Source organism: Notamacropus eugenii, chromosome 2, assembly GCF_028372415.1.
Source record: "Notamacropus eugenii isolate mMacEug1 chromosome 2, mMacEug1.pri_v2, whole genome shotgun sequence".
Lineage (NCBI taxonomy): Eukaryota > Metazoa > Chordata > Mammalia > Diprotodontia > Macropodidae > Notamacropus > Notamacropus eugenii.
This window is the reverse complement of record NC_092873.1, coordinates 36,615,419-36,643,250: the sequence shown is the minus strand read 5'-3', so window position 1 is coordinate 36,643,250 and position 27,832 is coordinate 36,615,419. Positions and strand designations below refer to the sequence as shown.

The following is a 27,832-nucleotide window of genomic DNA, read 5'->3' as shown; positions in this document are numbered from 1 at the left end:
CACTGCCTGGCAGACCAGGTGGATGCTGGGGGCCCGCATGCCATGCCGGAAAGGCTGCTCTTACATGGAATGCGCTGACTGGGCTGCCTCCCCACACCAGGCTGTAAGCAGTGAGGTTCCTATTCAGATCTACTAGCCCAAGAGCACGTGGCCATTTGCAGTGGTGAGAGAAAGGTTAGCAAGGGCATCAAGAAGAGGCCAGAGCCTTCCAGAGGGAAAGACTAGGCTCAGTAGGACCCAAAGCATGATATCGTCAGAGTCGGATAACAGAGCCCCCTCTGTGCCAGTGCTGGGGGCAACAGCCTGGTCTCCGATTAGTGTGGATAAGGAATCCCCTAACAGGGATGCATCTATTTGAATTCATACTATTCAGAGGTATAAATAGGTAAAATACAGTAATTTGCTACTACTATTTTTATTGATTATCACTGTCATAATAGTAATTGGTTCCAACCTAATGGAAATATGCAGTGCTGAATTCTAATAAGGCAGTCATGAATAGTGGATTCATTGTTTGCACTAATCTGACCCTAGAGAGGAGATGCTGTGGTAGCAGAGAGAGCAATGGGCCCTGAGATCAGATCCAGCCTTAGGCACTTACTAGCCATGTGAGCCTGGGCAAGTCACTTAGCCCTGTTTGCCTCAATTTCCTCATCTGGGGCTAACAATGACAATATTTATTGTTTTAAGGTTTGCAAAACACTTTCTATTGGTTAACTTATTTGATCTTCACAACAAATTTGATTTATAAACTCTGAATCACTGTTATTATGTTGTTATTCTCATTAATATCATTATACTACTACTACTACTACTACTACTGCTACCACCACTACTACCACCACTACTACCACTACAATTACCACCACCACCACCACCACTACTGCTACTACTGCCACTACTACCACCACCACCACCACTACCACTACTACTACTACCACCACCACCACTATGACTATGACTAAGACCACAACAACACCACATGTTTTGGAGAGAGAGACCTAAGTTTGAATCCCAGATGTGTTAGTTGCCACTGTGTGATACTGCAAGTCGCTGAATTCCTGACCTACAAAATGAAGTAGATGGGGTTAGACTAGATGGGCTCCATCGGGGGTCCCTTGCAGCCCTAGATTGATAGTCCTAAACAAAAGCTCCTGGACCATAGACAGGCCCAGGTTGATTGCTGACCATTGTGTAGACCATAAGTGGGGCAGGGTGATAGAGTCAATGTCAGGGAATCCTTGGGGTCAGATGTCTGGGGTTGGCATTCTGGCTCTGACCCTCATTGTGTGACCCTGGGCAGATCATCTCACCTCTGAACCTCAGTTTCCTCATCAGTAAGAAGACAGCAGCCCCCACATTGCCTTCCTTGTAGGGTAGTAAAGGGTAGTGAAGAAAGCATTTGATAAGTCTTAAAACCCTCTGCAGAAGGCACGAGTTGTTGGTGTTTGGATAGGATCAGGCAGCCTAGAGAGCACCCTGATTCCTGCTCAGCCTGTACTGGTGTCAGAGTACTCTCCTAACACAGGTGCCAGGTGCCTGCAGAACTGCCCAGAGATCTGCCAGGGGCAAGTATTTTAAGGCTTTTCCTTGAGCCGAATCCTAGGGTGGGGCCATCCTCCTTTCCCCTGCCCTGCCTCCGTTGTGCTTGGTCCCTCAACAGTCTGCCTTGCCAGCATTGTTATCAGGGTCATTCCCCTTCCTGCATTATAGCTCAGCTGTTGGATTATATCTGACTCTTGGTGACCCTGTGGGCCCTTGGCATGCCAGTTGTCCCTGGGCTTTTCTTGGCAAGGATACTGGAATGGTTGGTCATTTCCTTCTTTAGTGGATCAAGGCAAACATAGGTTAAGTGACTTGCCCAAGCTCACCCAACTAGTAAGTGTCTGAGACTGGATTTGAACTCAGGTCTTGCTGACTCTGGCCCACCACTCCATCCACTGCCTCGTACATGGTCAGCATGTCATGCTGATTTATTGCTTAGCCCGTAGAACTGACTGCTGAAACAGTGACTTCAGGACAAGCACTGTTTCCTTGGTCGGCAGAAATCCTTCTAGGTCGGGTGTTTGGAGGTACCCTGGCTGGCATCTCCTGCCTGTCTGCCTCCTTAGCTGCACAAACTGATCCTCGCTTGCCTGTTTGTGTTTTGCCCCAGGATCCTGGCACAATCTTGCATCCCTCCTGGGTAGCATAGGGCAAATAGAGGACATCCTGAAAGGGCCTGGTGGAGCCCATGTGTACTTGGCACCAGGGTAAAGTCAGGAGCAGTGGGAGAGAAGCGAAGGCTGTCAAGGAGGAGGGGGCGGGCTGTGGATGAACTCAATGGTTTTGCTTCTGGGGACTGAAAAATCCCCTGGACCAGGAGACTTTGGGGAGCAGCCATATCCCCTCCTCCTCTCACTGCCTGGATGCTCTGGGCAGCGCAATTTCCCCATTTCCAGGTCCCTGTGACCTCTGCATGCTCTCAGCTCTGTATGGCAAGTGAGGGGGGCAGGAAGGAATGAGATGGGCTATTTGGAGGGTCCTCTGCCACTTATTGCCAGGTAACCTTGGACAAGTCACTGACCTCTGGGTCTCAGTTTCTTTACCTATAAAATGAAGAGTCTGGACTGGAAATCGCTTAAAATCTCTGTACCTTTATTTGCTCCTCTGTAAAATGGGGGAGACCTCTGAGGGTCCTTTCAGCTCTACATCTGTGACTGTCTTAAGTCAGTGAAAATGTCAGGGGCAGGGGAAGGAGAGAGGGCAGAGAGAAGTTAGTGAGAGACAGGAAGAGAGTGGGCATGATCTGAAAGGCAACTTGGCTTGCTGGACTTTGAGAATGGATGACCCAGGTTTAAATCCGTGGGCCAGCTGGGTGGTGCAGTGGATAGAGCAGCTGGTCCTGGACTTGGGAAGGACCTGAGTTTGAATCCAGCCTCAGACACTTACTAGCTGGGTGACCTTGGGCAAGTCACTTAACCTCCATGACTCAGTTTCCTCATTTGTAAAGTGAGGATAAAAATAGCATCCACTTCTCAGGGCTGTTGTGAGGATAAAATGAGATATTTATAAAATGTGCAAACCTTAAACTGATACATCAGTGCTAGCTATTATTATGATTATTTTTAACTTAATCTCCCTGTTCCTTGGTTTTCTCATCTATAAAATGAAGTAGATTGCACTACATGGCTTCACAGTGTAGGTCTGTTATCCTGTGACTTCTCATAACCCTCTCCATGGTGCTGTGATGCAATGGAAAGATTGAATTTGGAGTCCAAGGGCCTGGGTTCAAATTTTGTCTTTGCTATATACTGCCTATGTAACTCATTTTTCTTTTCTGTAAAATGAAGGGATATGATCTCATGACCACCCCAATCATTTTTCAGCCCTGGAGCAGGCGTTGTGGTTTCCCCACCAAGGACTGTACCCTTTGGGTGAAGACGGCTCCAATCTCTGTGGCAGAGGGAGAGACAGAAGGCTGGGGCCTCCTGGCCACTACCCGAGCTGCTTAGGACTCTTCTCCTATTGTCCCTCTTTCTCCCCATGGTCCAAATGCTGCATCTCTCTCTGTCACCATGGAAACAGTTGCGTTGTCACCATGGAACTGGTTGAAAGCAAAGACTACGGGACCTTGAGCAACCCTCTCTGCCCACCAGCAAAGGAAGGACCAGGAGGTGGGGGGGAGCTCCAGACTGATAGGCAAGCCCTTGGCTCCCCAAGATTGCTTGTCTGGACTCCCCAGATTTACAGGCATGGATTGAACTACCAGAACAGGTGGGGAACCTGCGGCCCGAGGCCACATGTGGCCCACTAGGTTTTCAAATTCTACCTTTTGACTGAATCCAAACTTCCCAAAACAGATCTCTATAATAAAAGGATTTATTCTGTAAAACTTGAAATCAGTCAAAAGGCTGCACCTGAGGACCTAGAAGACCACATAGCTTTGAGCCGCAGATTCCTCACCCCTGGACCCTGGTGGGCCTGCTCACTGCTTTGAGGCAAGAGTGCTTGGTGGTCTGAATAATTAAGAATCATTGTTTGACCTTAGCCTCTCCCTAGCCTGGAAATCTGGGTCCTGGACCCACAATTGGAATCGTCACTCAATATGGAAGCATTGATCCTGGGGTTATAGGTTTGAAGCTAGAGAAAGGGAACTTAGAGGCCAACCTCCTTGTTTTACAAATGAGGAAACTGAGGCACAGAAAGGTTCACTGACTTGCACATGGTTGCTGAGGTAGTAAGTGTCTAGTGCAGGAAGGGACCTCGGAGGCTATATAATCCAGCTCTCCTCCTTTTACAGAGAAGGAAACTGAGACCCAAAGAGTTTAAGTGAGTTGACTAGAGGCATGCAATTTCCAGAGCTAGGGCTAGTCTAGCTTCTTCCCTTTCTAGTCCCCAGCTCTCTTTTGCCCTGTCCATCATATGTCCCCCTCCCCCCAGTCCCCTCTGTCCTGTTCTGATTTTCGAACTGTAGCAGTATATTTCTACTGAATTATAACAGGGTCTTTGTTATGGAATTTGCTGATGAAGGAGGAGGTGGGGAATCAGTGAGAGCTGGTCCAGCAGACATAGAGATGGGGGGTGGGGGGAGATTGGAGGGAGAGAAAGCCTGGCAGCAGCAGCCCACCCCGAGCTGTGGGAGGCCAACCTTAGAATATGGTCAAGTGTGACCCATCCATTCCTCAAGCCTAGCAGACTCCCCAGCACAGCCTTGTTACAATGTTGTTACAATGTTGCCAGGATCTCCTTAGACCTGGATCCTCCCTTAAGAGGCTGAGAGACATTGGAATTAGAAGGATCTGAACTAAAGTGCCAACCGACCTGTTCCCAGCCCTGTAACCATGGATCAGCCTTAGTTTCATCTGGAAAGGGAAAGGAGAGGGGCCAGACCAGTGATTTCATTTGGTCTAAAGAGTTCCCAGGTCAGGAAAATCCCTCCACCAATGCAGGTCAACACTCCCTTTGCAACTTAGGCTCCTGAGAGGTGGAAGTCATTTGCCTAGGCTGGGTTGGAGACTTGAGTCCTTGTGGTTTTAAGGGCAGCTCTATCCACTCCACCTGTCAGTCCAACAGAGGTGTTATAACTTGTATTCCCAGTTCCCCTGGTGTTGCTGAGAAGAAAGCCTATCTGCAGATGATGGTTCTCATTACAGTCCGAACCCCTCTGTCTTCCGCGGCCCCACTGCTGCCCTCTTTGCTGTGGAGCAGCTAGGAATTCAGCCCGGGGTGGGGGTGGGGTTCTAGGGTCAGCTGCCTGGTGTCTAGCTAGGAATAGGGAGGCTTCTGAGCTCGTACTTGGCTGATCGACCATAGTTGAACACCCTGTACATTGACCCCAGCATTATGATGTCATTTTGGTCTGAATAGCAGCCCTCTAGGGTTAGGGAAGCTTAGCTGGCCATGGCGTGTCTCTCTCCAGGAGGGCTTGTGGTTGGTGGGTCTAGATGGGGGAGGCCTCTTGTGGCCCTGAGGGTGCCACATTCCAGACATTTTAGCCATCCCTGCCTCGGACAGACAGGACGTCCAGTGACACAAGAAACGATTGTGCCATGAGCCCACAGTGAGAGAGCTGTCTGTCTCCCAGGGCAGGGATGCCCCAGGGTACTGCATTTCAAACTCCTCCTTTCTGCCTTTCACTCAACTATGCTTGGCTTCCAGATGAGTAATGGGTTGTCTTGGCTGTTGCCCTCTTCTCTGGCCTCTTTCTGGGACCTGGGATTCCCAAGGTCACATCCTCGAGCTAAGAGAGTATTCTGAAGCACCAGTAGTGGGTCTTAATGGGGGCTCTGGTTCAGGGCTCAGCCAAGACTTTTAGCATGACTTTGCTGTTTGTGGACAGCCCCTGCCAAGTGCCCAGGAAGGAAGAGGGTTTTGTACCCACATGCAGCTCTGGAGTTCACGTGGGGAGGTTGATGTTTTCTTACCATTTAGAGGAGAGAAAATGTTTGTTCCCTCTAAATCCCTTCATCAGCTCCTGTAGAATCCTGGTACCCCAGAGCCAGCCAGGCTGCTGGACCTGTGCCTGCTGTTGGGATGGCTCCCCCGCCATGGAGGCATGTCTTTAACCCAGCCTTGTAAATAAACGTGCACTCACATGCCCCAGTGAATTTGGCCAGGCTGGCAAATATGTAACTGCCAGGCTGCTGGAATGGATGGATACTTCTCTTCTGCCTGATTCTGGATCTTAGAGCTACCTCAGAGGCTTCCAGCCTGGTTCAGTCCCCCTCATTTTACAGATGGGAAACTGAGGCGAAGAAAGGTGAAATGCCTCATTCAGCAGAGGTCCCCTGGCTTCAGATCCAGCCTTCTTACCCTCTAGGCTTTGTGCTTACTTTCGGATTGGATTTCACTGAATGGTAAAAGTCCTCCTGGTCAGGCCCATCTGGAGGTCAATAATATCAACAAATAGTTGTTTCTAATCTTACACATACTCTTCCATTCAGCGATACCAATCTCCTGGCTGTTTCGTGAAGGAGACCCCCCATGTCCAGGCTCTGGGAATTCTCTCTGGCTGTCCTCTAGGCCCAGAACATTTTCCCTCCTCCACTCAGAATGCTGACCTCCCTGGCTTCCTTTAAGTCCCAGCCAAAAGCCTTCCCCACCCCCTCTTCATTCCAGTGCCTTCCCTCTTTGAATTATTTCCTGTTTATCTTGCATATAATTTGCTTTGTATATATATGTATATATATATAATGTCTTCCCCATTAGATTATAGGCTACTTGAGGGCTGGAATTGTTTTTTGCCCCTTTTTGTATCCCTAGTACTTAACACAGTGCCTGGTACTTAGGAGGGGCTTGATAAATATTGATTGATTGATCGATCAGCTTACCATGCAGGAGGCACCATATTGGCTCCTTGCCAAGTGCGCACATTTTTTTTCCTCCAAAGTGTCCTGGGAGTAGTTTAAATCCAATGGGGTTTCAGATAGAAACAGGGCCACTAACCTTCAATAAGAATTTCTGCAGGCTGCATGTTGATTTAGAAAACCACAGATTACTATTATCTATGTTTCATTGTATTTGTACTCATTTTGTCACATATTTTCCAACTGCATTTGAATCTAGTTTAGTAGCACTGGTGGGCCGCTTGTGACCCCCAGGCATCCGACGCCTCTGGTCTAGGGGGTATTCCCCCAGCCACCTCCAGGAATTAACCCTGGCCCTCACACAAAGGAACTTTTTCTTTGTGTCTAACATAAACCCCTTTTGCCACCCTTTAAACTGACTTTTCATTTTCCTGGCACTTAGTGGAAATGCAGCTGGCATTTATATGAAAAAAAATCAACAAAAACAACGGACCATTTTCTTTCTCTGAGTCAATGGTGGAGTGGGATGGGAAGGGTGGGGGATGACTCTCAGGAGATTCTCCAGGCTTGAAATTGGCTGCTTGTTTTGGTGAGATTTGGAGGAGAGGATGGGAGGGAAAGAGGAGGAATTTGGGTCAGGGGTGGTGGATTTTGGGAAAGGATCTTGAAGGCTGGCTGGAACCCACTGTTTCCTGGCTTCGGGCCCCATTCCAGGGCGGGTGGGTGCAGAGGGAGTTTGGAAATCCCCAGGAGTGAGGGAGGAAATCCTCCACAGCTGGGACCCGTCAGGGGAGGCGTGATAAGGGTCCTGACCTACTGGGAGAATCAGACATGAGAGTCCTTAGGGATGTAATCTGGACTGATTCCTAGGTGACCAACCTCTAGGTCATCTGACTGCATTGGTCCTCACAGAATTGGCACTGTAGTATTGGCACTGTGGTGCCAGCTTTCTAGGGGAAGCAGAAACCTCTTCAGCTCTAAGTGAGAAGACATATGATCTAAAGCCCAAAGCAACCTCAAAGGATTATTTGTTGTTGTTGAGTCATTTTTTCAGCTATATCTGACTCTTGGTGACTCCTTGTGGGATTTTCTGGGTAGAAATCCTGGAGTGGTTTGCCATTTCCTTTCTCAGCTCATTTGAAAACTGAGGCAAACAGGATTAAGTGACTTACCCAGGGTCACACAGCTAGTAAGTATCTGAGGCTGAATTTGAACTCACAAAGAAAAATGAGTCTTCCTGACTTCAGGCCCTGCACTCTAACCCCTGCACCACCAAGCTGCCCTTCATTCTATAAAGAAAGAAACTGAGGCAAATGGGGTTAGATGACTTGGTCAGGGTCACGCAACTAGTGAGTGTCTGAGGCTGAATTCGAACACAGGAAGATAAGTCTTCCTGACTCTGGGTGTGCCACCTAGCTGCCCTTCGTTTTACAGATGAGGAAATGGGGACCCAAGAAGGTTTAATGACTTATCCAAAGCCAAACAGATAGTGTTGGAGGCAGGATTTGAACTTGTTTGGTCTCCATAGTTAGTGGTCTTCCCTTTATACCCCACTACCTCCTATTCTTGGGCATGAACTTAGTTGAGGTGGACTGGGTGAACAACTTGGTGCCCCCATGCAACCCCTTGCCAGTGACTGGCCCTCTGGCCAGTCATGCTTGGCTAGTGGAGACAGTTCTTTCTCATTGAGTTCTGTTGCTACAAGAAGACATGCTGAAGGTGTCACAGGTAGCTTTTCACCAGCACGTCTGGAAGACTTTTAGTGCTGTAGAGTGGATAGAGAATGGCCTCAGATTCCAGGAGACTTGGGTTCAAGTCCTCCCCTCTGATACTTGGTATTTGCTGTATGTCTAGGGGCAAGTCATTTCACTAATGTACAGCGGGCCCCAGGTAACTCCCTGACAACATAAGCTCCCAGTGCTTGGTGGAAGGGATTTCCTCACCTGAAGCTCTCCCATAGTGGGCAATTATTGATCTGATCTAAGACCAGAACTCAAAAGTAAGAGGAGTGGACTCATCCCTCAGCCTTGGTGGTTGTAATGGATATAATATGGCACAGTGGTTAGAGAGCCAGGCCTGGAGTCAGGAAGACTCATCTTCCTAAGTATGACCCTGGGCAAGTCACTTCACCCTGTTGGCCTTGCTTTCCTCATTTGTAAAATGGCAAACCACAAAGATACCACAGTATTTTTGTCAAGAAAAGCCCAAATGGGGTCACACAGCATTAGACATGACTGAGAAAACACCAAACACCAACAAAACTGTGGATACAGTGCCAGACTTGGAGTCAGGAAGACCTGAGTTTGAATCTTACTTCACCAACTTACTAACTCTGGAACTTATCTCAGCCTCAGTTTCTACATCTGAAAAATGGGATAAAAATAACCCCTGCCTACAGCCCTTCTTTAATCTCAGTGCTGCCTTCTCCCTGTCATCGTTTCTACTTTATCTTGTCTGTATCTTGACTGGACAGAATTGCTTGCATTTCTGTGAGTGTCTTCAGAGCAGGGATTGGTTTTTACCCTCCCTTTCTCATCACCAGCATTTAGCACAATACCTGGCACATAGTAGGAGCTTAATAAATGCTAGTAGACTGACTAAATTCACTTTACAAACTTTAAATAGCTTTGTAAATCCTTATCATTATCATTAGCAGAAGTTTGGAACCAAGGAAGACCTGGGTTCAAATAGTGCTTTGGATATGGGGCTCTGTGATCTGAGGCAAGTAGCATAGTCTCCCCAGGCCCTGCTTTCCTGAGGGGTTTGGAATCAGTGGCTTTTTCCATCCTTTCCTGCTCTAATTTGGGTTCTCAGGACCCCCCCGCTCGTGGGTGCTGGTCTCTCCTTAGCTCTCCCCTCACCCCTTTGCCAAACTTCTCCCAGTCTGGGACCATGGGAGAGGGGAGAGCATCTTCTGTCCTCTGGCTTTCCTCCTGAGGGAGGAGCAGGGATGGAGGGGAGGTAGGGGAAGTTTGAACCCCAAGAAGTCATGAGGAGTCTGAGCCTGGTTGGATGATGAGAAAGACAAGGCTGCCCTCTTCTGGGCTCTGCTACAATGGCAGGCCAGGAAGAGGAGAGGGTGAACAGTGGCGCATGCGCCAGGCTCAGCCCGCCCTCCTGGCTCTTGTTGTCCTGGGAGACCAGGAAGCGGAAGGGCCCGGGCGCTGTCCCCAGGCCCTGAGCCTGAGCCCCCTAGGCCAGCCTGGGTGGAGGCCCTGGGTGAATGGGCAAGTCAGCCTCCTGCTCCACCGTGGGAGTAGATGGAATCCCAGCCAGGCCACTCACTCCCTTCCTGACCTTATCCACTCTGGGCCTGTGAAAAGCCCTCTGTGTGGCGGGCTAGGCCTGACCAACCCTAAAGCTGCACCCCTTCCCTTAAACTTTCCCCATAACCCACCCCCCCAACCCAACATCTTAAACATCTTTTTAAAGGGGAGGGATGGACTTGGTGCCTTCTGAGGTCCCCTCTGGCTCTGTCATCCTACAAGGCAGCTGGGGGACCTGGTGGTTAAAGCACTAGACATGCAGTCGGAAAGACCTGAGTTCAAGTCCAGCAGATACCACCTGTGTAACCAGAAGCAAGTGGTGTAACTGCCCTCTACCTCAGTTTCTTTATCTACAAAATGGGGATAATAATAGCACCCATCTGCCAGGTGCTGTATTGTGAGATTAAAATGAGATGATAATAGTAAAGTGCTTCACAAATCTTACAACCTCCAATAAATATTATCTATTTATTATTGTTATTAATTTAACCTCCTTGGGTTTCTTCAATTATATCTGACAGTACATTTGATATTCTATAGCCACAGACCTGAGTTCAAATGTGACCTCAGATACTTAAACTAGTTGTGTAACCCTGGACAAGTCACTTTACCCTGTTTGCTTCAGTTTCTTCATCTGTCAAATGAGCTGGAGAAGGATATGGCAAGCCACTCCAGTATCTTTGCCAAGAAAACCCCAAATGGGGTCAGGAAAAGTCCAACACAACTGGAAAATGATGGAAAAACAACAAAACCCATAAGCCCCCATGTCTGCAAAGAAAGGCGTAGTTTCATTCTCATATGTCTTCTCTGGGACCAAGCTTTTCATTATAATTTTTTAAACTATAAATTTCTTTTTTATTATTCACTCAAACATTTCGATATACAAAGAACTGAGATTATATAGAAAACTGTGAGCATCTCTTATGTACACTTTGCCTTTTTTAAAAGTGTATATTTAACACAATACAGTAGGGACAGAGAGGTCCTTTCTGGGCTTCCCTCTTTTCTCTCAATGTATTTTTTTAATGTTTCACTGAGGGAATGTTTTCTTTGTTGTGTGTGTCACAATTGATTCCCCACCTTTTCCTTCCCCCACTCCCCCAGAAACCTTCCCTTGTGACAAATAATTATAGTTAAGAAAAACCAACTATTGGCAGGGTCTGGAAATTCATGTCTCATCATATATCTTTGGTCCATCACCTCTTTGCCAAGAGGTGGGAATCATCAGTCTTCAGAGTCATGATTGGTCCCTGCATTGCAGTCTAATCTCATAATATTCTGTTTTGATTGTTTAGTTTTCTTCCTGTTACGGGAGAAATATATCCTCTTGAGTTCTTGGGGTAGGGTTACTGCTGCCAAATAGATCTTCCACATTGTAGAAATTATGAGCCAAAAACCCAAGTTTTATTATGATTAAGCACAGACAAATTCAGAAGGTAAAAAAATAACCCTGAACAAAGATTAGGATTCTCGTGAGGCTTTTTATAGACAAAAATTATGTCAGATAGAAAAGGGATTTTTGACATGTAGCAATCTCATACATCCTTTTAGACCATAAACTTAGTTAAACAAAGCGTAATCACCTACATCTTCTACGGAAACAAACCTAGTTAAACAGACTCTGTAGGTAAAACACTGGACCTAGAGGCAGGAAGACCTGAATTCAAATATGGCCTTTGACACTTACTAGCTGTGTGACCCTGGGAAGTCACTTAACCTTATGCCTCAGTTTCCTCATCTGTAAAATGAGCTGGAGAAGGAAATGGCAAACCACTTCAGTATCCGCCAAGAAAACCCCAAATGGGATCATGAAGAGTTAGATCCTGTTACATGAACATATAGAAACGACACATGCCTAACTTCATAATAAACGTAACAGCACAAATGCCTAGTTTGTTAGCTAGGCGTATATCATATATATAGACATATATTGCAACAGTACGTGCATTAATATATAAATGAATTGGGACAGGTGAGGGCTCTTACCGCTTGGGGCACTCAGATCTGAGAGGTGAGATTTCCCCTCATCTAGACTGGAGTGCCATGGCACTCCCCTGCCATATTCACTTCATGCCATGTACCCCTACCCCTTTCCCCTTACCCTTTATGTGTTGTTTTCTGCCATTAAAACGTAGGTTCTTGAGGACAAGGTTTGTCTTATTTATATTCCTAGTGCTTAGCTAGGGGCCTAGCACACAGTAAGTACTTAATAAATACTCTGTCTAGGATCTTGGCTGTTGAGCTAGAAAGGACCCTGGAGGTCTTGCTGCCCTCATTTTACAGTTGAGGAAGCTAAAATGCAGAGATTAGCCAATTTGCCCAAGGTTACCTGGGTAGTTAGTGACAATGCTAGGATTTGAACCCAGAACCTCAGATTCCAAACTGAGTCCTCTTTCCACTCCTCCATGAGCAGCAAAACCAGAAAATGGCCTTGCTTGGAGTGGTAGTGAACATATCCACCTGGCACCCTGTGTAATCACTTGTATAACCACATAGCCTGGTTTGGACACTGACTGGATGGTCCTGGATTCAACAGATATTTGGATTGGTGGATGATGTAGGCTTGTTCTTCAGGGGTACATTCCCCAACTTGGGCTCCTAGATGACCCTGGTTGGTCTTTGGGCCTTCTCATCCACTAGCGATGATATCTGCATCAGAGCTATCAAATGGGCCCCTCCTACATGCAGCCTGAACCAGATTAAAATACTGTTGCGGAAATTCTTAACAAAATAAATAAAAATACATACAATTTAAAAATACATGTAAAATAAAAATACAAAATAAAAATACATAAAATGAAAATATATGAAATAACTAAAAAGGCATAGATAATGTTCATATGTGGTTTTCTAAGTCAGTGTGCAGCCCCCAGGGATCCAGATTCTATCAGTGGTCTGTGTGTCAGGGGTCTCCACAGCTGAAGCTCAGGGTAGGGGAGGAACTATCTCTAGGCTCAGTCAATAAACATTTATTAAATGCCTGAAGTTTGTCAGGCACTGTTCTAAGTGCTGGAAGATACAAAAAGAGGCAAAAGAAGTCCCTTCTGAGTCCTCCCAGTGTCTGAAGCAAGGTTCCTTTTGCGTTGCAGGACCCAGGGTCTCCTTTACTTGAAGCATCACCTTCAGAGGTCAGACATTCTACAGTTAGTGTTCAGCCAAGTCAGACTCTCTGTGACCCCATTTGGGGTTTTCTTGGCAAAGAGACTGGAGCGGTTGGTCATTTCCTTCTCCAGCTCATTTGACAGATGAGGAAACTGAGGCAAACAGGGTGAAGTGACTAGAGTCACACAACTAGTTTGTGTCTGAGGCCAGATTTGAACTCAGGAAGATGAGTCTTCTTACTCTAGACCCTGTGCTCTATGCACTGTGGTGCCACTTAACTGTCTCTTTTCCTTCTATCACTTTTTCCCTTCTTATCAGAGTCTGGCTGATTCCTCTGTGATGCTCACAGTGAATTGTCCAAGGCCTTCTTCCCCCAAGTTTGTTCTGGACCATTTGGCATGGGACAGTTTATAATCAGTCTGCTTTCTTATATCTTTGCTGTACACCACTATTCCTCACTAAGGCTCCTTGGCTCGGGCATCATGTAGTCACTTGTTTCTGTCTGAGCTCGTCTTGGCTGGTTTGCATAAATCCCTCTGTGAGTAGATTTCAGGGGGGATTCATGAGCTTGAATGTGAAAAAATTATTTCTTTATTTCGATATAATTGGTTTCCTTGTAAATCTACATATTTTATACACTTAAAAATATTATTCTGAGAATGTGTCCATAGGCTTTACTGGACTGCTAGGGGATCCTTGGCACAAATCTCTGACTTAGTCTATCTGTCTTCTGAGCGTTATAATTCTGTGTCTTCTCAGTCTTCTGAAACCCCAATGTGCAAGTAGGTAGGTAGGTGTGTCTTTCAATCAAGCATCAGCAGACACAGTGTAAAGCCTCAGGCATTATTCCTGGTAGAGCTCGGGGCATGCATCAGAAATGCCTTTTATTGAATCTGTAGGTTTCTGCCCAGGCCTCTGTGTTCCTGATATGTTCATTGGGCAGAAAGAATCAGAATTTGGAGTGAAGAAGGCCTAAATTGGAACCCTCCTCTGCTGTTTGCTAGCTGTGCTTTGTGACTCAGTTTCTTCAGCTGCAAAATAAGGATAATAAGATTTGCATTGCGTATCTCATGGGGTTGGTGTAAGGGAGATGCCTCTGCTTATAACCTGCAGCCCACAGCTCTCCTGAGTACAACCCCAACTAGATTAAAACATGATAGGGAAATGTTTAGCAAAATAAATAAAAACACAGTGTTTGGTCATTTTAGTCATATCTGACTCTTTGTGACCCCATTTGGAGTTTTCTTAGCAAAATACTCGAGTAGTTTGTCATTTCCTTTTTCAGCTCATTTTACAGATGGGGAAACTGAGGCAAAAGAGGGTAAAGTGATTTACCTAGGGTCACACAGCTAGTAAATATCTGAGGCTGAAGTTGAACTCGGGAAGATGAGTCTTCCTGACTCCAGACCCAGAGCTCTATCCACTGAACCACCTAGCTGCCCTCAAAAAATACAAAATATAAAATTCCTGGTCTAATTGGCACATTAATTTAGGTCTTGGAGAGTTACCTGGTCACTGAGAAATGGAGTGACTTTACCTCTCAGTAAAGAAGAGGATGTAAAATTCATAACCGATGAGAGATGGTCTGAATCAGAGGTTCTCAACCTTGTTTGTGGCATGACCCTTTGGCAAGCAGTCACCTAGCTAGAATATGACAGAACCCAAATCTTCCTAATTCAGAGACCAGTTCTTTTTCCACATACCCAAGATGCCTCTCAATGTTTTGTAAATATTACTATTATTTCTCCATCATGGGAAAATAAGGTTTATAAGCACTAAGAGAGAGGAGTGAGGCCACAAGAGTTAATGGTAAAAGAGCTGTCCTTGGGCTGTTCAAGTCCTGACACCTTCAGAGGTATGACCCTGGACAAGTCATTTTATGTCTTAGTGCCCCCCCACTCACCCGTACAATTCTCTGTGGCTAGCAATGCCAAGGTGCTGATATAAATTGGTAGAAAGAATTCCTTCTTCATGACCTTATTTGGGATTTTCTTGGCAAAATACTGCAGTGGTTTGCCATTTCCTTCTCCAGCCCATTTTATAGATGAGGAAACTGAGGCAAACAAGGTTAAGTGACTTGCTCAGGGTCATACAGCTAATAACTGTCTGAAGCTGAATTTGAACTCATGAGGACAAGTCTTCCTGATTCCAAATCCAGTGCTCTATCTATTGTGCCTCATAGCTGCCTAGTTTCCTTACAAGGAGTTCACCATACCAATGGCCAGTCCAAAAAAAAAATATTGAATGAAATACTAGGTAGGATTTGGAGTTCATAAATTTAGATCTGGAACCACTTTTAGTCCTAGCTTCTCCAAATGAGGAAACTGAGGCCCAGAGGGGTGCAGTGTCTTACTTACCAAAGGTCCTGCAGGTCAGAAGCAGCCAAGCCAGGACCAATAGAATGGAGATGCAGGCTTGTGATTCCAGCATAGATGAATGCAGGGAATGTTCAAGAAAGGTAGGGGTCAGTGTTGACTGCCATTGTCAGGAAAGGCCCCTTGAAGGAGGCTGGAAGGATTAGTAGGGCTTAGATAAGTGAAAGAATGAGGAGGAAGAAGGTAAAGGACAGAAGTGAATGGGACACCATAAAGAGACCCATCTAACAGAATGGAGGGAGTGGTTTGGTTTGGGGAACGATGGGAGGCGAAACCTAGGGCTTGATGCTAGAGACCCTTGAGTGCTTGGATGAGGAGTTTAGAATGGGGAAAGAAGAGTATCCAATCTGGAATCGGAGGACCTGATACCTCCATTGAGCCACCTCTGACCTGTGACTTTGGGAGACTGACCTAACCTCTCTGGTCCTCACTTATTTATCTGGGAAGCTGGGTGAGATGACTGCTAAGGTCCCTCCCAGCTTTGAGTCTGTCATTATCCTAAAGCTTGCTCTGTTTGGTGTCAGAGGAGTTGTTTTAGGTTGTAAGACAGGAAAGTGCACTATGGGGGTTCCCTGGACTGGTTTTGGCTGATTTGAGGAGACAGACAGTGAAGGCAGAACTCTGCGGTTGATAAGATCTGGGAGATGTCACCATGACAGTCAGGAATTTATCTAATGGGTCAGTTTTGTGTACGTGGAAGGCAAATCAGGCATCACGTTTAAGAAGAACGAGTGAAGATTCCTATCCCTTGGACAAGGAGAGGAGGAATTGAAGGATTAGAGTTTATAGATTTAGATCTAGAAGGACGTTTAATCAAATCCCTTGCTTTTCCAGATGAGGAAACTGAGGCCCAGGGCGGCAAAGCCCAAGGTGACATTCTGGTGTCATCCCTTTGAGGAAGGGGACCGTTAACCAAACAACAGGGCCAATGCATTGCAAGAATGAGGAATAATTTGCATCAGAGCTCAATATCAATATTGTAACACCCAGCTCATCCTGAGGTCACTTTCTGAGCTCTCTCAGTTTAGCCAAAGTATGTTTAGTTGAGAACTAGGTCAATGAAGATGGTTTCTGAGCATCTGGAGTAGACATTGCAACATCCTGAAACTCTTGTACTGTCCTCACTGGAAAGCCCCTTAGGCCTTCATGGCTCCCCTGCTATTGGCTCACATAAAATTCTCCTAGGTTGGGTTGGAAATTTTCTAACCCACAGCAGATTAAGAGTAGCATATTTGAGACTGCAAGGAGGGACAACTGACATTAAGGCAGGAGACCCAGAAACCATGAAGTCTTAAGATCCTAGCTCTAGAAAAGGAAGGAAACTCAGAGGTTATTTGGTCCAATTCTCTCCTTTTCTAAAGAGAGAAACCGAGGCTTGGGGAGGTTGAAGAATGGTTCTGAGCTGGTAGCGACCCCAGAGACCCCCTGGTCCAATCTCCTTATTTATTTATTTATCCAATCTTCTTATTTGGAAGAGAAGGAAGGAGTGACTTGTTTGATGTCACAGAGGTGTAGGGACCAGAACTGGCTTTTGTTTGAAGCCTGATTCTCTTGACTTCAACTCCCACAGTGCACTGCGCTGTCTCCCTAATGGTCCCTAGTCATGCTAGACTAACCTCATTTCCTTTTTTAATAGGGTTACAAAACAGATACATCCTGGAGATGATGTAAATACAGTATTTCTGGATCCCAGCAAAGCTTTTAACAAAGTCTCCCACCATATTCTTGCATTTAAGATAGAAGGAACCTGGGCCAGAGTCTAGCAAAAGCCTAGAATTTAAAACTAAGAGGGACCTGAGGTCATCTGGCCCAGCCCCTCATCTCACAGATGAGCAAACCGAGGGCTAGAGAGATTGTCCTGCCCAAGGCCATACTGGTATTAGCAAAGCTGAGATTGGAATCCAAGTCATCGAATCATAGACTTTATTAAATTTTTTAAAAAATATTTATTTATTTTTTGTTTTCAGCATTCACTTCTGTAATATTTTGAGTCCCAAATCCCACCCCCCTTGCCCCAAGATGGCAGGTAATTTGATATAGGCTCTACATATACATTCATATTGAACCTATTTTCACTTTAATCATGGACTTTAGAACTAGCCTTAGGGGCTGTCTAATCCAATTCCTTTGTTTTTTAGAAGTGGAAACTCAGGCATGGAGAGCCCAAGGGACTTGGGCGTGGAGCAGGACAGGGAATGACCAAGGTCCTCCAACTCCAGTCTAAGACCTTCTCACTGTCTTACATTGCCTCGTTGTCCCCTGAGGTCAATCAAAGGAAAGGAAAGAATTCGTTGTATCAGCGGAGCTGATTTACTCATTGGTCTGCTTTCCCTTTTTGCCACATTCCTGCCCAAGCAACTCCCTTTCTTGGGCCCTGCTCTCTTGTCCCCTAATGTATCCGTCTGTTTCTCAGAGGTGTCAGGGTTAGAGCAGAGAAAGTCACTGTTCAGTCACCATCGTGTGCTGAATGAAGGGACTGATACAGTCCACCAAACAGTTAGGAGGCAGGTGAGTGGGCAGCACCAACCGTGCAGGCATGCCCTGGTCCCAAGAGCCCTAGCTTTGGGGTGGGCAAAGGCAAGCAGAAGGTGTTCAGGCCTGCTCAGAAGAGCTTTGAGGGGTGAAGTGACCAAATGCTACCCTGGGAGGTCGTAAGCTTTTATTCCAGGCAAGGAGATAACCTGTGGAGAAATTGATCTGTGAAAAATTTTACCTACCATTGGATTCTGCCTCCCTTCAGCAGAAGAAAAGACGTCAGATACACTGCGTTCTCTGTGGACAATTCCCCCTTAACACACTTTATTGTCATTTAGTCGTTTCAGTCATGTCGACTTTTCATGACCTCATTTGAGGTTTTCTTGGCAAAGATACTGGAGTGGTTTGCCATTTACTTCTCCAGCTCATTTGACAGATGAGGAAACAGGAAAACAAGGTGAAATGACTTGCCCAAGGTCATGCAGCTAGTAAGTGAGGAAAGATCTGAACTCAGGTTCTCTGAGGCCAAGTCCTATGCCCTTTTTACAGTCCTGTTCTACTAGGCAGAGAAAATGTGCTCACGGACCAATATGGGACTTGGCCAAAAAAAAAAAAATGCAGTGATTAGTGTTGGGGATGAGGAGGTACTCTGACAGTTGGGAGAATCAGTTAAAGCCTCCCAAAGGAGAGAGGGAGCATTTCAGGCACAGGGGGACAGATGGAATGTTGTGTTTAAGGTATAGCAAGGAGACTGTTATGACTGGCCTGTAGAGAACATGCCATGAACCTGGAAAAGTAAGCTGGCATCAGGGAGTGAAAGCCCTTGAGAACCAAGCTAAGGAGTTTGATTTGAACCCAAAGTTCCCAGGGAGCCAGTGGGACTTTTTTGGGGGGGGAGGCAATCAGGGTTAAGTGACTTGCCCTGGGTCCCACAGTTAGTAAGTGTCTGAGGCTGGGTTTGAACTCAGGTTCCTGACGCCAGACCCAGGGCTGTATCCATTGTGCTCTCTAGCTGCCTCGCCTGGCAGGAGAGTGACATGTTCACACCTGCACTTTAGGAATCTTAATTTGTCAGCTGTGTGAAGAATGGATGGATGATGGGAGATTCAGAGGGAATAATGAGGGGGCTGTTGCACTAGACCAGGTGAAAAGTGATGAGGCCCCAAACAAAGATGGTTGTGCATGATTAGGGGGAGAAAGGGATGAGTGATGCTGAGGAGAAGTAATTGGTAAGACTTGGCAGTTTATTGGACATTGAGAGAGTGAAGGAGAGTGGAGAGTTAAGGAGTCCTGGGCTGCAAACTTTCTGGAAGGATGGTGCCCTTGATAACAACAAGGAGGTTAGAAAAAGAAGCGTGTAGATGGGGTGGGGTGGGGCAGAGATGCCCATGGAACATCTGGGTGGAAATGTTAACAGGTGTTTGGAGAGGTCAGGCCCTGGAACTGAAGGGGCTCTGCGGTATGGTGCACGAGAGAGACAGACAGAGACAGAGAGAACCAGGTGAGAGAGAAACAGCAGAAACAGAGAGACAGAGAGATAGAGACAGAGAGAAGGAGAGAGAGGCAGCAGAAACAGAGACAGAGAGACAGAAAGACAAAACAAGAGACAAAGAGAGAGATATGGAGCTAGATTTATTGACTTGGCAGTCATCTACATAAAGACAGTAGAGTCCTTTAGAGCTGGTGAGGTCACTGAGTGGGAAGAGACAAGAGGATAGGGCTCAGGGGACACCCAGGCTGCAGGACATGAAGGATGAACCTGAAAAGGAGACAGAAGAATTGGGCAGAAAGAGAGAATCGTGTCAGAGCAGTCACTAAAACCCAAGAAGAGAGAACCCACAGACAGGCAGTGATCAGTAGTGTCAGACACTGTTGAGCAGTCTAGGAGGAGAGCTGAGAAAAGGCTTTTGGTCCTGGCAATCAATAGACCATCAGTGACCTTGGAGAGGTCTTAGAGAGCCATAGGGAGAGGGAAAAGGAGGGGGACCAGACAGAGCCTTGGGATATGCCCATGGTTTGAGCACAGGATGTGAATGTGGATTCAGTTTTTTACGGTATAAACTTGTGCTCAGGAGTGCCTCAGGTAGTGCCAGTGTGATGTAGAATGCCATCAGGAGCCCTGTCATAATTTCATCTGAATCAACGTGGCAGTCTGGGAAGGCAAACCCAAACCCAGAGGGGTACATGACAGTGTACACGTACCCATTGTAGGGAGACCAAGGGCTGATAGGACACACCAGCTGGTTGTTTGCTATGAAATCCCCAGTCTCTGAGACTGAAGTCACCATTATAGTCATTGACAGGCCTGGGGCATTCAACTGAAGCTACGTCATTGAGAGTCAGAGGAAGGCCTCGCTGTTGACCTCGGACATTGGCATGACCGTCCTATTCTGTCAGATGGGATATTTATATTACACTTAGCACAGAGCCTGACACACTTATCAAATGCTCATTCCCTACCCCCCTCTCTGCATCTAGTTTTCTCATGGAGCACATTTAGCTAGGGTGGGGTCCACAGTGTCCATGAGATCATTGATTTTGAAGTGGAAGGTTCCTCAGAGACCATCAAAGCCAACTCCATTTTACAGTTGAAGAAACAGGCTCATGAAGTTGAAGTGACCTTTTCTACCCAAATCAGATCCACCCATAAAGCATTGCCCCAAAAGTCTCCTCCTTGTATCTGCCCATCCTGTGTTCTCCATTGCCTTGACCAATAATGAACAGCTAATACACTCGCTCCTGCCTGGGAGCCTGAATATAATACAATTTTCGTTGACCAGGGCTCTTTCCATACCAAGTGGAGGGGCCATCTGCACAACCTGGAATTCTGGCCACTGTGTGACTTGCCCTCCTCCTGTCTTAGTTGGTATCTCTGGGAACTAAGGACAGCAGGCCGCGCCCACATGGAATGTGTTATTTGGTGACTGTGTTGTCACTGAGTCTGCTTTCACTGATTGTCAGTGAGGTCTTTATAGAAGGAACCTCTCTGAGCCAAAAGAGATGGTTACCTAGGGTTTAGGAAGGAAGGGTTCATGGTCTGCATTAATTGGGGCAGATGGGCAACCTGCTTATGCCACAGACTAGTGCCATGTGCTCCCCTCAGTCCCGAATTTCTGTTTAGCTCTTGATTTCTCTGAGGCTTTTTCTGTCTTTGGAGATGTTGGATTAGACAGCATCTACCCTGTGATGGTGACCTGGTGACCCATCATAAGCCTTTCTTTTTCCACTAGACCCCGGCAGCAGACCAGTCACTGTTTCTCAAAAGGAAAGACTTGGTCCAGAATCCCTAAAAGCTGCCATAGGCTAAGCATGGCATCGATGTTCACCAGGGATAACCGTAATCTTTTGCTCACAAGCTCATGATTGTAGGGGTGGAAGGGACTTTGAAGGTCATCAAGTCTAATTCTTTCGTTTTACAGATAAGGAAACTGAGTTCTTAGGGAAATTAAGTGAATTACCTAAGGGCACATAGATAGTAAATATCTGAAGTGGGGTTTGAACCTAGGTTCTCTCCTCTGAGCCTAGAGGCAGTATTCTTTTTTTTTTTTTTTTTGGAGGGTGAGGCAATCATCGTTAAGTGACTTGCTCAGGGTCACATAGCTAGTAAATGTCTGAGACAGGATTTGAACTCAGGTCTACCTCCTCAGGTGCTCTGTCCACTGTGCCACCTAGCTGCCCCAAGTTGGTGTTCTTTCCACATAGATTCCAAGTTCTGAGGGGGCATAGGGTCATGGAGAACAAAGAACCTGACCTATGCCTGCACCATCTTAGGTGCTTCTAGCTCTTTGAGATTCCACTCAAAGATGCTGGTTTTATGTGTTACCTGGTATTTGGGGTACAGGATACACTACAGTTAAAAATCAAAGAGGCCTCGGTTTTGTTGATCAGGGTTGCTATATGTCATTCTTTTTGCCTGCGATTAGGACTGCTCTGGGCCCCAAATCAATGCCTAAATCCCCAAACTGGTGCTAAAGTGGCTAACCCCTGGACTTCCAAATTGGGGGCTTGGTCCCCCACAGGCCCTCGTTACACCCTGTGAGGGTAAGATCATATCATCGCTGCGATGAGAAAGAGTGTGGATACTTGGGGACCATCCAATCTTATCTCACCAGATTGTGGCATCATTTGAGGGAGGGCAAAGACTCCTGGGCCAGGACAGCAAAGGTGAATCGTTGGCCCTGCTAGATCTGACCTTAGCAGTGCAATGAGCTGCTTGGGGTGGTGGTGGGTATGTGGGTATGAGAAAGAAAGTCAGCCAAGTGTGGGATGGCATTCCGTTCCTTGGAGTCAGACTCTAGAAGGAAGACCTCATTTGGAATAACTGTGGACAGACCCTGGTAATCTGTCATTATCCACAGTTTCATCATTCCCTGCGGCCACATCAGCGAGTTGATGGGAAGGCAGTGAGAGTCAGCACCCTTGTGGCTGGCAGAGCCTCTTCTCTCTTACTTGTGGCTAATGATGTTCAAAGGAACTCAGCTGGAGCTAAAGGTGACCTCAGAGGCGACCTAGTCCACCCCACCCCACCCATTTTATAGATGAGGCAACTGAGGCTCAGAAAAATTCTAGGATCATAGATCTAGGGCTGGAAAGGACCTCAGAAGTCATGAAGTCCAACCCTTTCATTTTACAGATGAGCAGATAGAGATCAGGTGACTTACCCAAGGTCACATAGGTCGTGTCAGAGATGACATTTAAACTCAGGGCCTTTGAATTCCAGAGCCAGTGTTCTTTTCACTGTACCATGTTGTTTTCCCTTTTTAGTTCTCTCCTACCTCACTGCACTGTAACAGCTTAGATCAGGGGTGGGGAACCTGTGGCCTTGAGGCCACATGTGACCCTCTAGGTTCTCTAGGTTCAGCCCTTTGACTGAATCCAAACCTCACAGAACAAATCCGCTTCATAAAAGGATTTGTTCTGTAAAACTTGGAATCAGTCAAAGGACCACACTTAAGGGCCTAGAGGGCCACATGTGACCTCAAGGGTGCAGGTTCCCTATCCCTGGCTTAGACTCTCTTGGACCCCACATAGGGTGACTTAGTTACCCTAAGTGAAAACCATCAGACTCTGGGAAAATGAGTCCAGAGCCTAACAAAGCTAGCACCCCCTCATTTTTGTTGGCCCTGTGTCCCCTGATTCAGGTAGGTGACTCACAAAATGATTTGAGATTCCCAGCAATGAATGTCCAGTAGCTCCCAAGATAGCAATAACTTGGGAAGGGCTTTCAGTCCCCAGGTAGGGGGAAAGGAGCTCCAAGATCTTAATTTCCAAGAAACCTTGGCCTTCCCATCAGCCCCAGTGTTGGGAGTAGGGAGTGGGATGGTGGGATGGAACTCACTTTAGCACGTAGAAGAAGGTCGGGGCAGTGGGCTCCAGGTGCCAACTTTCCCACCTCTTCTGCCTTCTCCCTTGATCCCCTTCTTGACTATATAGGTTCAGAAGCAATTTGATGGGCCGCCCATCTGTCTTTTCTTTTGGGACATCAAAATTCAATAGCCAAAGAATAGGTAAATACCTAGTTTTCTGCCCTTTTATTCAGACTAATTGCCCCTCCTCCCTGCCCCAGACACATTCCATCCCAGCCTTTCCTGTCTCTACCTTCATGTTTTCCATTTAACCCTAGGCACAAGGCTGTTTCCCCTAGTTGCACGTCCCCCCTACCTAATGGTTGATAGATGGGTATTTTAATTAATTTTGTAGAAGGCAATATTTGTGAGGGAATATCATTGCCCCTGGATGAGACAGATTTATGATACAGCTACCAGGCCATCTGAATGCCCCCCTCAATGGGTCAATGATTAGGCCAGAATTATCTCTTCCACCTCACCCAATCCACTGGGATGTGTCATATTAATTTTGATCTCCTGCATCTTTACATTCAAGGTGACATTCAGGATGAGATCTCAAGGCAATGATGTGGGCACATTTCAAGCCTAGATTCCATGTAGGATTCAGGGATCCTGAGTAGCTCAACCTTCAAGGTCTTCCCAAGTTTCTTTTTTAGTAGACAAGACAGTTCTTGACACAGTGAGGTGGGGATAGCACTCTGTGCTTGGTACCCACTAACTGTGTGACCCTGGGCAAGTCACCTAACTTTTCTTTGCCTTAATTTCCTCACCTGTAAATGACATTTTAAGGTCCCTTCCAACTCTAAATGTATGATTCTATGATCTTGAGTATAATTTTGGTTACACCAAGCCTTGTGTCTTGCTTCCTTACCCCAAGTGACTTATCAAAGTAAATGTGATCTCTGTATGTGATATCCATTTGGGTTCTTCTACCTACTGGACATCAGGTCTGAAGGAAGATGGTCAAAGGGCATTGAGTATTAGGGCAGCTATCTTCCCCAAAGTCTCCATTACAAAATTCAGGATTCTCCTCTGTCCCCCACAACCTCCTAATCTTTGACCTGGAGCACAGGTCCTTAACCTGGGGTCTATAAACTTATTTTGAAATTTTTTTTTTGATAATTCCACTTCAGCATAGTTGATTTCCTTTGTAATCCTATGTATTTTATTTTATGCATTTAAAGCAATTATTCTGAGAAAGGATTTGGGGTCCATGAGCTTTGTTAGATGGCCTGCCAGAGGGTCCGGGACACAGACAAGATTAAAGACCCCTTGATGCAGGCAATTGTACCATCTTGTAATGGCTTTTCAATTGTGACAATACTCTTCTTGTTTCCTGTTTCCAGGCTCTTTCCTTTCCAATCCATACTACACATCTGCCAAAAAGGGCTTCCTGATGCACAGAATATATTACTCCCCTGTTCAAACATCTTTAGTTACTTCCTGTTGGCAACCAAATAAAATACAGATTTATTAACCTGATATTCAAAGCAGGTCCCTCTTTTTGCCATCTTTTCTAAGTACCTAATAATTCTTAGCTCTGTTATGTTTTCTTTTTCCTTTCCCTTCCCTTCCCTTCCCTTCCCTTCCCTTCCCTTCCCTTCCCTTTCCTTCCCTTCCCTTTCCTTCCCTTTCCTTCCCTTTCCTTCCCTTCCCTTTCCTTCCCTTTCCTTCCCTTTCCTTCCCTTCCCTTCCCTTCCCTTCCCCTCCCTTTCCTTTCCTTTCCTTTTTTCCTCCCTCCCTCCTTCCTTCCTTCCTTCCTTCCTTCCTTCCTTCCTTCCTTCCTTCCTTCCTTCCTTCCTTCCTTCCTTCCTTCCCCTCTTCTACATGGTAAGCCCCTGAGGGCAGGGTCTGTAAAATTTTTTCATCTTTGAATTGCCAATATTGCAGTATTTCTAATAGTGCTTTGAACATTTTGGGTGTATAATAGGTATTTGTTGAATTAACCTGAAAAGAGTCTTCCCAGGAATCTTTCTTTCTGTTTAATTTAAAGAAGGCAGGGAAATGAAATTGGCTAAGATGATAAAAAAATGGGGTCAATGTTGGTGAGGCTGTTGAAGGACAGGTATACTGATACACTGTTGGTGAAGCTGTGAATTACTTTGGCCCTTCTGGAAAACAGTTTGGAATTACATTGGAAAAGTCAGTAAACTGTTCAGGTCTTTGACCCAGCAGTCCCACTTCTGGGCATATAACCCAAGGAGATTGATTGTAGAAAGCAAGCTCTTTTATATAATAAAATATTTATAGTGGCACTCCTTGTGGCTGCAAAAAACCAACCTACTCCAGGAAAATGGTTTGTTGTTTTTCAGTTATTTGGGGTTTTCTTGGCAAGGATATAAGAAGGGCTGGCCATGTCCTTCTCCAGTTCATTTGACAGAGGAGGAAACTGAGGCAAACAGGGTGAAGTGACTTGCCAAAAAGGATTACCTAGCCAGTAAGTGTCTGAGGCTTGATTTGACTCAGGTCTTCCCGACTCCAGGCTGGGTGCTCTATCCACTGGGCCTCTGGGCTGCACCCAAACAAATTGTATGCCTTTCATTTAAAGAATGACTTAACAAACTGGTATATGAGTGTGATAGACTCTTGTTTAATATAAGACATTCAGAGGAACATGGGAATGATCACATGAAAATGATGCAGAGTGAGGAAAGCTAAAATGAGAATAATATGTACGATAACATAAATGATAATAATGACAGTAAAAAAACAATAGCCAGATGCCATTGATGCCAGTGCGTTACTATGGACTATCTTAGTCCAGAGAATTTAATAAAGATGTATACTTTCTTCCCTTGAGTAGAGGTAGGGCCTGTGGATGTGACTCTCAGGCATGGCTGGCTGGCTTTGCTTTGTTATAAGACACCTGAGAATGCATCATTTTATGAACTGTTTAGTGATGTGTTTTCAAGGGCCAGTTCACTGTGGGCAGGGGAGTGGGACAGAGGAAAAATGATTGCTAGTCCTGGATGGATTTTAGAAAGATTTTTCATCCAGAATGGGACAAAAAAAGGCACTCAGTGGAGGTTCCCTTCAAAGATGTTATTTCATTTATGTACTTTGTTCTGGGGGGTTGGGGGCTGAAACCTGAAAATTACCCACTTTTGGTTGTCCCTTTCACCTCTTTGAGTGCTGGATAAAAAAAGTCACTTTAGAGTTATCTTCAAAGTGGCATAAGGTGGTCTAGTTATCAGAGACCATCTGGTCTCCTTTGTTTTCTTTCAGCCCTGGGATAGCTGCAGAACAGGTTTTGTGGTAAACCCATTTCACAGATTTGAATCCTGAGCATTCACATGGAAGCTGGCTGGCCACTTGTCTAGTCTAGGATATTGTAGTTCTTTATACACGGGATCACTGGTATCACAGTAAGAATCCAAGGACTCGAGTGTGAATTCTGCTTCTGCTACTTACAACCTGTTTGATATCGGGGAATCACTTAAACTTGTGTGGGCCTGTTTCCTGATCTGTAAAATGAAGGGCTTGTTCAGGAACTCTCAGGCCCCCTAGATCTCTGAGCCTGCAGACCGCTAATGGCCCTCCTAGTCCTCAGATTCTTTGCTTGGGTCACTTCTTTCTGGAGAGGAAGGAGGAAGCATTGCCTGCTTCCGTTTTTCTGTACAGCTTTAAGCTCTGTCTCCTGGGATCTTGCCTGTGCCCTGCCTACTGGCATCTCTCTTCTCTTAGAGCTGCCTCTGGGTCAGAAGTGCCAGCCAGGCATGACCCTTGGGGCTGAATTCCTGAGCATTGGAGGGGTCCCCTGACTCCGTGGCTAGCGGGCCTGGGGTGCCGTCTGACCCGCCCATTCAGAGGTGCAGTGCTGGCTGCCAGCCCACGAATGTCTCGTTGAGCCAGACAGTTCACATGATTTCCTCCGTCTGCCAGGCTTGGACCCGCCCTGCTCCTCCTCTGCTTTCCAGTGGTTCTGTGTGTGTGCACGTGTGATTGTGTGCGTGTGTGTGCGTGTACAGATACGTGCTAGGTGTTGGGAATCTTGAGGCTGCAGCCACGGTTCACACTGTGACACTGTTCTCTGGGGTCAAGTTGATCGAGTCCAAGGGTAGTGATGTGTTATGTACAAATGTCCTTCTTCTCCACAGCTGTGATGCGCAGGGGCTGATGACGTGGGTGTGTATGTGAGCGTGTGTGTGTGTGTGTGTGTGTGTGTGTGTGTGAGTGCCCTGCCTGGGTCTCACTTTTCCGTGGCAGTTCCTTTGAGAGAGTGATTGGTGTGTGAGTGTGTGCGCCCCTGGTCAGGGGGCCAGTGGCCGGGAGTCTCACATTCCTTGCTATTTTTAGGGGTCATATCAGAGCAGCTGTCAGGGAGTGAGGGGGGTGTTCGGAAAGGCTGGCCCCTTGTCCATGCTCATGTCCCAGCTCTGCCTCCCTCCCCCAGCCCCACCCCCCTGCAATACTGCCCCTCCCTTCGGTGCTGCCCCCAAAGCTATCTGGTACCCACAGCACTGGAGCCTTCATCCTGC

At 46.3% G+C, this 27,832-nt stretch overlaps 1 protein-coding gene across 8 annotated transcripts in view; it reads left to right on the top strand.

Moving 5' to 3' along the window:
- The window catches only part of MYO18A (myosin XVIIIA), a 148,506-nt gene that overhangs the window by 26,750 nt on the left and 93,924 nt on the right, over positions 1 to 27,832 (top strand). The gene's annotated exons all lie outside the window — the stretch shown is intronic.